Genomic DNA, 12,158 nt, shown 5'->3' with positions numbered 1-12,158 from the left:
ATTTAGAAATACTCCCCTGCAGAAATACATTCCATTTTTTTTATAGTTTATGTAGAGAAAGTTAAAATAGAAATCTAAGTGCAGTACATACGGGAGGAAGCAGAATTAAAGGGAGACAAGATTATACACCAGCCACATGCAACGACACTGGAAAATGATCACAGAACTGCAGTGGCACATACTGTTGACATGGCCACCACACAACCGGACAGAACTGCGGTTTGAATGATTGAGGTTTTACTACAGTGAATAGTTTAATATTTCATGTAATAAAATTACCACAATCGTATCAGGCACAGAGCGTCCATGACGTGAACTGCATTGTTGGGTATTCTTTTTTTTTTTTTTTTTTAAGTTTTTACATGCATCCAGGGTCTTTCTGCATTTCACATGACTGTTGCAGCAGTAACATTCTTGTCTGTAACAAAAAGTACTAATTCTTAGGTGATGGCTAAATTCACGCCTAGCCTGTCTCTGTATGCTGACTTTGTCTGATAATATGGCAAATCTTAGACTTTGTAAAATGATAAAATTTCATGTAGAATCTAAAGGATCAGATTTAAAGAATCGTGCAAGGAACAAATTTATATTTTGAACCTTTTGCTTTTGCTAAAGCACCTAACCTCTTGCCTAACAACGTACTTGCACCATTATTTTAAGTGTTTTCATTCTTAGAATCAAACCCCCTGTCAGATCAATCAAGGCTTCATTGAGCAGAGCTTGTATGAACTTACTTTCAACGATCACACAGTAGTAAATCATGAAAAGCATGTTGCTCCAAGGAGAAAGTGCCAACCGCTCCAGCACTGCCTGAATTTTTATTTCATTATTTTGTAACAAGCAAACTTCATCTAGGCAGAGGAATGATGTAATCTATTGATTGGCATTCATGCAAAGCATTTTAGGTTGAATGTATTTGACAACAAAATTCATCATTAGATTGGAAAATTTAAACAGATTACTAATCATTGTCATTGCCAACATGGAATAAGAGAACTAAGAATGGGGAATTTTACAGTTCAGAGAAGTGACGCTTGTAGTAGCATACAATCTTGGCAACTGTTTTGGTATCCTTCTTCCCTTCGAACATTTTATCCAGTATTATATGTAGGAAATGCCCAAATGGTTCAAGATAGGCAAACCCAAAAAGCTGATTTAGCCATGTTAGGAAAGGTTCAACATAAAATGCACACCTGTAAATCAGCATATTAGATTTGTCATTTAAGCATGGCTACATATGAAGATCCAACAGTGAAGCAAATTCCACAGGCAGCTAGAGTATCATTTTTTTTTATTCCACGTAGTTGATGTATGAAAATGCGCAAGTATACGGGTCGTCTCAAGTAATAAAGTGATGAATCAAGTATCGTTCCCACGAGGATTTGCTGTTTGATTACTAAACTATGAATGAAGCGATTATTTGGGCTAATGATTAATGAATAAATGGTAAATGTAAATGAGCAAGGTAAATTGATTAATCTAATTGAAATGGGTAAAGAGCAAACAAATAAATTCTAATTCTAGTTCGCAATTAAACTAAAATTAACAATGGGTAATTTAAACGAAAGTCTAATTATAGTAAAAGTGATTCCAGAGTTGAGGGTTTATGCATAAATTAATTGGGATTTGTCTTGGGCATTCCAATTTTTAGGGAAAAATAGAGTTTGAAGGAAATTGATTCTAAATCCCTTTGATATCTTTTTCAAGCAAATCAAAGTGTATTCTAAAATAACCAAACCTACTTTCGTATGTATTTGATTACTTTAAAACCCATTAAGTTTTGTAACCAATAATTAATTCCTCTTAAAGTCCTAGTTTATTTCTAAATCTAGGTGATTTTAAGTTCCAATCCATGATTACCCATCAATGACTTTCACCTTTCGGTCCTTCAATCAAAGATTAACACAATACCCAATGGGTACCAACATTAGGCAAGTAAATCAAGCACACAAGGAAGGAATCAAAACTCATATTCATATAAAATAAGGAAATACCCAGTCCAAATCCACAAATTAATCTAAGACATATTTCCCAACTCTGAAATCTAAAGAAATTACTCACTCATGATGTTATTTACAAGAAATATTGATGGAAAAGTAAAGGAAAACATGATAAGAGGACTGAAATAGAAAAACCCAGGTGGAAGAACCAAAGTCTCTGGTTTCTGGAGCTCCAAAACTGGTGCAGTAGCTCCTCCCCAAAAGAAAATGGCGTCTCCTCCCTTTTCTCTATTCTATTTTTCTTTCCTTTTTTTTTCTCTTCCCTTCCTCTTGTGGCAAAAATAAGGAAATGATGAATTTATATGGTCCCTAAAAGTTGCCCTAAAAGTAAATAAAAGACAAGGAGTGGATAGGAAATGAGGTGTAAAATTATCCAAGTCAGCAGCACTATTCACGTTCTGGGCATTCTGCTTAGGGTTCAGCTTAACCCTAAGCAGCTTCTTAGCAAATTTTAGCCTCTGGTCGCACTGTCTGCTTAAGGTTAAGCAGACCTTCAGCAAATCTCGGCAGACTTAGAGTAGAATGGACTCTTCTGCTGGTGCTTGACTTGTGCTGCTCCTTAAGTACTGCCGCTTTACCCTAAGCATGACCTTAAGCAAAGTCTCAAGCAAATTTCGGCTAGTTTGCTCTTTCAAGGCTTGATTTCTTCAACTTTCCTCCATGCTTAAAGAACTTCAAATCTCTTCAAATTATTTCCTATTGCACTCATTGATCTTCGATTTTGCCACAAAATCCTATCAAAACAACAAAAATTACGAAAATCAAATATAAAGTATCTAAAATTAACAAATAAGATAAAATAAAGCTAAAAACATAAAATATACTAAAATATGAGGGCAAAATGGATGCAAAACTACCCTAAAATGCCTATATGAATTGAGTATAACAAATTCCCCCAAACTCAAACCTTTGCTTGTCCTCAAGCAATTTAAAAACAATTAATGCAATTTGGGGTACCTTACCTTAAATTTATGAAAATTACTTATCCAAACTCTCAAGCTTACCTTTAGCCACCAACACACCATATACCCACTTTCAAGAGGCAAAGAATTCAATCCTTACCAAAGTTATCACCGCTTAGCCTTGGGTCAATTATCCATATCATTAAACCCAAACCAATCAATCACAAAGAATAATCATGCCTAAATAGACTATAGGGTAATCCACAAACTAAAGTGTCTCAAATAATGATGGAAGTAAATGAATGGATTAATGATATCACAATCCCATAGGCAATTCTCCTATTCCAATCTCCACTAATGTAGCAAAACACTATCAAAAGATCAAAAGGACTTTCAAGGGTTGTAATGGGGCTAAGGGGGTGATAATGTGGCTAACAAGAAAAGGATAAAGGTAACAAAATATGAGAATAATCAAATTATTAAAAGATCAAGATACACAAAATATATATATATATTTTTTAAATCAATTGGGAGAAGGAACTTTACAATTTTTCACCAATGCTAGCATATAATTTTGAAGCTTTTAGAAGGACTACATAAATAACATTGACTTGAATTATAATTGTCCCTTTCAATTCACCCCCAAACTCATTTCTTTGTGTACTTGGGTGGTGAATTACTTTACATACCATAATTGAATTTGCTAGCTTTCTTTTTTTTCTTTTTTTTTTTTTTTGAATCAATTTTAAACTCCCAACTAATTATTATTATTTTTTAAGTGTATCTATCATTCAAATAATTATTCTTATGGAGGGTAGGTAAGTGTTTGGGTTTATGGCTAGGCATTAATGTGGGTTCCAAAGAAATAAGAGGGATAAATGTAGGCTCAAATTGGTTTCAAAGGAAATTTTGAAGTGAGGTTAGCTAAGGCTAAAATGTGGGTTTAAAATTCAAAGAATGCCTAGATCATTTCTTTTTCAAGTGCATGCTATGATTTCGCCTTGAAAGGTTTAGAAAGATTGTTCTAGGATTCGTGAGACATCAATTAGCTACTTCTCACTCTAGAGTTTTTTCTAAGCACTCAAAGTCAATGCAATTGATTGGGTGGCCCTTGGCTAAGAAGATATAAACTAAAGCAAGAATCTAATAACTTTGCACCTATCTAGAACTTTCAATCCATCAAACCCTTCTAAAAGTAAGCTCAATTGCTCTTCAAAGCAATTCTCAATCCTCTAAGGACAAGGTAAAAAAAATTATTTTTTATGATATGCATGATCCTAAAATGAATGCATAAATCAAATTAAAACTAAGTGTAATCTATATGAAAACTATATGCAAATGTATGTATATGGGTATAGACATGTGTGTGGTATATGTATAAGTGTATGGATTATCTATATATGGATGAATGAAATGCAATAAATGAATGAAAGAAAATTTTAAAGAAAATTTTGCAAAAATTTTGCCCTCACCCCCAAACTCAAATGAAACATTGTCCTCAATGTCTAAAATGAATGCAAAGATGGGCAAAATTGTGTGAACTAATCAATTAATGAAATATATACAATTGGGGATTAAATCAATATAAGCTCAAGTATTTCAATTAGCTCAAAATGATATTAACAATGAAGCTTTAGAGAGAAAAAAAGTGAAAAGGTATCCCAAATGTATGAATTTACACTGCTAAAGATGTTGCTTAACCTGTTGCGTAGGGTAAAGCGAAAGCATAAGCATTGGCATAAGCACTGGCAACATACTATAAGCATAAATAGTAGAAGGGTAAGCCGTTACCTCAAAATGATGTTAAACATATGCAGTCTCAAAGAAAATTTGTGCAACTCATCAATATCAACAAAATTAGGATTAAAGAAAAGATAAAGTGCAAAAGTAATGTGCAGGAATATGAAAAAGTGTAAAAATATAAAATCTAACATTTAGATCAAAAATTAAACCAAAAAGCATTCACAGAGTAACTATGTGCATAGCAGAAAATAAAATAAAATAAAATAAAGTAAAGGAAAGAAGTGCAAGTATAATCATAAAAACTAATTACCAAAGTATTATAACTATTACCAAAGTTTGAAAATTAAAATAAACAGATTACAAAATAAACCTAAAACAGAAATTAGAACTATTACTACTGATCAAGCTCTGCTGTCAAGGCTTTGGTGCTGCGTCAGGATCTGCTTCAGGTTCTGCAGTAGGTTCATTGTGATCCGAAGCTTCAGAAGCAGTTTCCAAATTTTCTGTGAGGTCTTTCATTTCTTGAAACATGGCTTGGCCCCAATGATATAAATTGTTGTAGGATTGGGCCAGTTTGTTGTAAAGCTCCAACATTTGAAGTTGATGTTGCTTCTGTTTCTTTTTAAGAGATAAAAATCTCTTTTTAAGTTTCTTTTCTAGCTTCTTCTTTTGGTTAACCTGCTGCTGACCCATGGTTTCAATTTTGATTTCTAAACTCTTTAAGGTAGCAAGGATTTCTGTGTTGTCAGGTGAGAGAACAGATGGTTGGACAGTAAAACTTGCTATTCTGGATTCCAAGGATCTTAAGAGGGATAAAATGTCTGCTGAAAACTGTGGGGTAGTGGTTGGTTGTGGTTCTGCTGGTGCAAAGGTAGTGGGGTCTGTAGTACCAGTGGTATCAGGATACTGCTGTAATAGAGTATAGGTATGGCCTATTTTCTCACAAACATCCATATGCAGCAACATTGTGCTGTCTATATATGATTCCCCAGAAACTGGCAGCAATTTATATAGGCTAGCATCAAAGCTAAATGAGTTTGCTATAGCAGTTATATACCCCCCAAAAACTATACTACCTTTAGTATGCTTCGTGACAATTTGGTGCCAATGAGTAGCTATGAAATGGGCTGTGTTTACTTGTTTTCTCTCCTTCATGCACCACAAGAGAAACAAGTCACCAGCACCCACAATACTGTTACTGTGTCCCCTTCCTAAAATAGTGTAAGAAATGAACCTATGGAGGTATTTCAATACATGATCAACTATCCTAGAGGTTTTTGCAGTCCTCTGTCTATAATAACCCCCAAAAGGTGCAATATCCTTCCAGAATTGAACAGGGTCATAAACAGTTTGCTGCCAGTCAGTATTTTTATACCCCGAATCTTGAAAACCAAAAATTGCATTCATAGCATCCATGTCTAACTCCCTATCAATTCCAGCACATCGAAAATATATCACATCTTTATGTTCAGGTACTGTTAGTTTGAAATTCAGCCTTAAGGAACTCAAAAATTCCAGGGTCAAATCCTTGTACACTGGTTCCCTAATTTTAGCAAAATCACCCACTAACAAAGATCCAAATAGGCAAATACAGAGTCATAAATGCCTAATTCTTTCAAAATCTGCTCATCCATATACTTGTTTGCCAAAATAGGTTTAGAAACTAATTTCTCATAGGCATTTTTCATATCCATATCCCTAAAAGCCCAAGGTAATGGAGAAATTACCTCCTCTATATTATCGGCAGATGACGCAGGTGCTGGAGAGTGTAAGGGAGACTGAGGTACTGGTGTTTGGACCACTGGTGCTGGAGTTTGCGAGGAAGACCTGGTCCTTTTGCTGACTGGTTCAGAGGACGGCTGAGGTGGAGAATTTAGGTCGAAAGGAACAGAGGGTACTCGTTTCCGTTTTCCGACAGGGGTTTCCTTGGGTCTACCTGCAGCCCTTTTAGTTTTGCCTTTGGTTTTCGTTTGAGTAGGCGCAGGCTCAGGCACTGGTTCTGGGGAATGGGTGTCGAGAATTGGTGTTTCATTTTGCGGTTCAGTTTGCGGCGAGAGGGGAGTCGGCGGAATGAGAGGTGGTATTTGGCTTGGGGGTAGTGGTGGTGACTGAGGTGGTGGCGATTGAGGTAATGGCGGCGTTTGTGGTGGCGGTGACTGAGGGAGCGGCGGACTGGGGCTGGGGTTAGGGTTTGTGGGCAATGAGGATGGAATACCCATTTTTGATTTGACAGAATGTCGAAATCTACTGAGTTTGGGTTTGTGGGAAGACCACATTTTAGTTCTTACCATTTTAATGAAAAGAAAGAAACCTTTCGGCTTCCCGTAAAGATTACCGGAAAAAATGGCGTGGGAAAGGAGTCGACGAGGTTTATCGGGAGTGTGGGCGAGGCTTTTGGAAAATTGGCGGACATTTTGGGCTATTTTAAATTGTGGGGCAGACTTGTGGTAATATGGGCCATGCTTGGGGTTAAACATAAGGTTCAGCAGAATTTGCTTAAGACTTTGCTTGACAAGCAATGTCATCAGCAAGTTTCGGCAGGTTTTGGGAAAAATTGTGGTTTTGCTTACCAAAAACAGTCCAAAAGCTATGGAATTCTATTATGACCCTCAGCAATTACCAAATACACACAAACACCATAAAATTGAGGGATTTAAGTTCATCATCTCTTAGCACTCATTAAACACAATATATTTTCATTTAGCTCATGCAAGCAATTTTCAATTAAGGCACTAATTGTGATTACCTTTTTGCACACTTAATGAAATGGTCTTCTTTCTAAACTTATACCAAAAGCACATTTTCAACAGCATTTGAGACAAGTTTCAATCAATCAAAAATTGCAGAAAAGACATTGAAATTGACCTTTTAAGCAGCATGAACAGTAGCATAAACAGTAACCAAAATCTACAGATTACAAAAACTAGCAGCAATTCAAACAAAAACATGCAAATTCCTATCAGACTACAAAATTATATATACTCTAAAAGGTGAAACTCAACAAACATTATTTTTGCACTTCAATAAAGCTCACATCAGTCCTAAATATCAAAATTGATCCTCATCTAAGTTGCATTTCACAGAATTTACACAAAACACAAAATCAAACATGTGCTATCAAGTAAATTGCAATATCAGCAATTTAGCACAGGTTTAAAGGTGTTACTGTTCACAGGTACTGGATAAATTGCAGAATTTTGCTTATACTTGCCCCCTTCAATTCTTTCTTTTTGCTACAAGTGTTAATTTGCCCCATCTTCATGAATGACCTACAAAGGATAAACAAATGTCACTTTTGAGATTAATGAGGGTGAAAACTGAAAATGAAATGAAATGGAAAATTAATGAACTATAAAAGGATACGCTTGGGTTGCCTCCCAAGAAGCGCTTGTTTAAGGTCTTAAGCTTGACCTTCCACTCCAATTCACCTAAGTATCCCTGATTGGAGAACTAAGCCATGAAATCTCTACAACCTTTTGTGTGGGTTCTCCAATAATATAATGCTTTAATCTCTGCCCATTAACTTTGAAAGTACCTGAGGTTTCATTGCCTATCTCAACAGCTCCATAGGGGTATACTTTTATAACAGTGTAGGGCCCTGACCATCTTGACTTTAATTTTCCTGGAAATAACCTTAACCTAGAGTTGTATAGAAGAACAACATCACCTTCCTGAAATTCTTTCCTCCTAATATGCTTATCATGCCATCTCTTAGTTCTTTCCTTGTAAAGCTTGGCGTTTTCATAAGCATCCAATCTAAGTTCCTCAAGTTCATTTAGTTGCAGCATTCTTTTTTCTCCTACAGTTTTTAAGTCAAAATTCAGTGTCCTTATGGCCCAATATGCTCTATGCTCCAACTCCAAAGGTAGATGACAAGCTTTCCCATAAACCAATCTAAATGGGGTGGTGCCAATAGGAGTTTTAAAAGCTATTCTATAGGCCCAAAGAGCATCATCTAACTTTAGTGACCAATCTTTCTTTGAACTATTCACTGTTTTCTCAAGAATTCTTTTCAGCTCTCTATTGGAGATCTCCACTTGACCACTAGTTTGTGGATGGTAGGGTGTTGCAATCTTATGCTTCACTCCATATTTTTGTAATAATCTTTCAAATTGATGGTTGCAAAAATGAGAACTTCCATCACTTATAATGGCACGTGGAGTTCCAAATCTTGTAAAAATGAACTTTTTAAGGAATTTAATCACAACTCTAACATCATTAGTTGGAGATGGTATAGCTTCAACCCATTTGCTCACATAATCTACTCCAACTAAAATGTATTTGTGTTCCAAGGACGATGGAAAAGGTCCCATGAAATCAATGCTCCACACATCAAATAGTTCCACTTCCAATATATTTTGGAGGGGCATTTCATCTCTCTTTGAGATATTACCCATCCTTTGACACCTATCACATGCATTTACAAACTTCCTCACATCCTTAAACATGTGTGGCCAAAAGAACCCTGCTTGAAGAACTTTTTTTGCAGTCTTTGTCACACTCATATGACCCCCATAAAGTGAAGAATGGCAATCTTTAATAATATTCCCTATCTCCTCATCAGCTAAACATCTTCTAATCAGCCCATCTCCACATCTCTTGAACAAAAATGGCTCCTCCCAATCATAATCCTTCACATTAAAAAGAAATTTCTTCTTTTGCTACCATGTTAGATCAGGTGGAAGGATTCCACACACTAAATAGTTCACAAAATCTACATACCAAGGGACTTGTGCATTCATGATTACTAACAGTTGCTCATCAGGAAAATAATCATCTATTGGGGGCTCTTTTCCCAAATTATCTCCTTGTTCTTGCCTCAATCTAGATAGATGATCTGCTACCACATTTTCTACTCCTTTCTTATCTTTAATTTCCAAGTCAAACTCTTGAAGGAGTAGCACCCACCTTATCAATCTAGGTTTAGCCTCTTTTTTCTGAAGGAGATACTTGATAGCTGCATGATCCGTGTACACTATTACCTTTGACCCCACAAGATAGGACCTGAATTTGTCCACTGCAAATACTACTGCTAAAAACTCTTTCTCTGTAGTAGAGTAATTTATTTGAGCATCATCCAAGGTCCTACTTGCATAGTATATTGCATACACCTTCTTATCTCTCCTTTGTCCCAAAACAGCCCCAATGGCATAATCACTAGCATCGCACATTAACTCAAAAGGTAATGACCAATCGGGTGGCTGCATAATAGGAGCAGATATCAAAGCTTCCTTTATCCTGCAAAAAGCATTCATACAATTAGTATCAAAATTAAATTCCACATCTTTACTCAATAAATTGGTAAGAGGTTTAGAAATCTTAGAGAAATCCTTGATGAATCTCCTGTAAAATCCAACATGCCCCAAGAAACTCCTCACTCCCTTCACAGATGTTGCGGGTGGCATTTTCTCAATAATTTCTACCTTTGATTTATCCACCTCAATACCCCTATTTGACACAAGATGTCCCAAAACAATTCCTTCTTGTACCATAAAATGGCACTTTTCCCAATTCAAAACTAAATTGAACTCTTCACATCTCTGCAAAACCTTAGACAAGTTAGATAAGCATTCATCAAAAGATTTACCATACACAGAAAAATCATCCATGAACACTTCCATAATACCCTCAATCATGTCAGAAAATATGGACATCATACATCTTTGAAATGTAGCAGGGGCATTACATAGTCCAAATGGCATCCTTCGATATGCAAAGGTACCATAAGGACATGTGAAGGTAGTTTTATCCTGATCATCTGGGTGAATAGGGATCTGAAAGAACCCTGAATAGCCATCCAAATAGCAAAAATAAGAATGATGAGCTAGTCTCTCAAGCATTTGATCTATAAATGGTAATGGAAAATGGTCCTTTCTGGTTGCATTATTCAATTTCCTATAGTCTATACACATTCTCCATCCAGTTACAGTCCTTGTAGGTATTAGTTCATCATTTTCATTTTTCACTACTGTGATGCCCCCTTTCTTAGGTACAACATGGACTGGACTTACCCAATTGCTGTCAGAAACAGGGTAAATAATACCTGCATCAAGCAATTTCAAGATCTCCTTTTTCACAACCTCTTTCATATTTGGATTCAATCTCCTTTGTGATTCTCGAGAGGCTTTATGGTCATTTTCCAACAAAATTCTATGCATGCACACAGAAGGATGTATTCCTTTAATATCATCAATGGTATAACCAATTATTCTTCTATGCTTCCTAAGAACTCTCAATAATTTTTCAACTTCACAATCAGTCAATTTAGCACTAACAATCACAGGATATGTAGAATTTTGACCTAGAAAAGCATACCTGAGATTTGTTGGAAGAGGTTTCAACTCTACCTTAGGTGCTTCACTTTTCTCAAGCTTTGATGATGAAGTTGTTTCTTGCTTCAAGTTCCCAATCTTTTCAATATCAGCCATAGGCAATGGTGGATTTCCTTCCAAAATTGTAGCATATTCTGCAGCTTCTTCAATCTCATCCCCTTTTTTGATGTTATGAACCAAACAAGCTTCTAAGGGATCTTTAGGATGTTGTTTTTTAAGCACTTCTCTAACATCTTCATCTATCACATCAAGTCTCAAGCATGAGTTTGAATCATCTTTCTTTTTCATTGCTTGAAACAAATTAAATTCAACTTTCTCTTCCCCAACTTCTAATGTAAGCCTCCCATTTTTTACATCAATCACAGCTCCAGCAGTAGCAAGGAAAGGTCTACCAAGAATAATAGGAATGTGTACATCCTCCTCCATTTCCAATACCACAAAATCCACTGGTATGAAAAATTTTCCAACTTTCAGAGGAACATTCTCAATCACCCCAATTGGAAATTTAATAGACCTATCTGCTAACTGTAGTGATATGGTAGTAGGCTTCATTTCTCCAATCTTCACTTTCTCATAGATAGACAATGGCATCAGACTAACACTGGCTCCAAGATCACATAAAGCCTTATCTATACTGATATCCCCAATGTGACATGGTATGGAGAAACTTCCAGGATCTTTCAGTTTGGGTGGAAGCTTATTTTGCAAAATAGCACTGCTTTCTTCCGTGAGAGCTACAGTCTCAAATTCCTCCAATTTCTTCTTGTTAGATAAAATCTCCTTCAAAAATTTAGCATATGAAGGCATTTGTGCTAAAGCATCAGTGAAAGGAATAGTCACATGCAAAGACTTCAATACCTCCAAGAACTTCCCAAATTGTTTATCCAATTTTGCTTTCTGAAATCTTTGTGGGAATGGTAAAGGTGGCATGTAGGCTTTAGGTGCAACGTATTTAGGCTCTTCTTCTTTGCTCTCCCTCTCCTTACTTCCTTTTTCTTCCACTGAATTTTCTTTCTCAGCTTCAATTCTAACTTCAGCTTCAGTTTGTTTATCTCCTTCTCTGCTTTTCTTTTCTTCAACTTTCTCTTCAATTTTTTTATCTCCATTTTCCAATATTTTTCCACTTCTCAATGTAATAGCCTTGCAATGCTCCCTTGAATTTTCTGGCTGGCTAGGGAGCT

Source organism: Hevea brasiliensis, chromosome 11 (assembly GCF_030052815.1).
Source record: "Hevea brasiliensis isolate MT/VB/25A 57/8 chromosome 11, ASM3005281v1, whole genome shotgun sequence".
Lineage (NCBI taxonomy): Eukaryota > Viridiplantae > Streptophyta > Magnoliopsida > Malpighiales > Euphorbiaceae > Hevea > Hevea brasiliensis.
Note: the sequence above shows the minus strand (reverse complement) of the source record.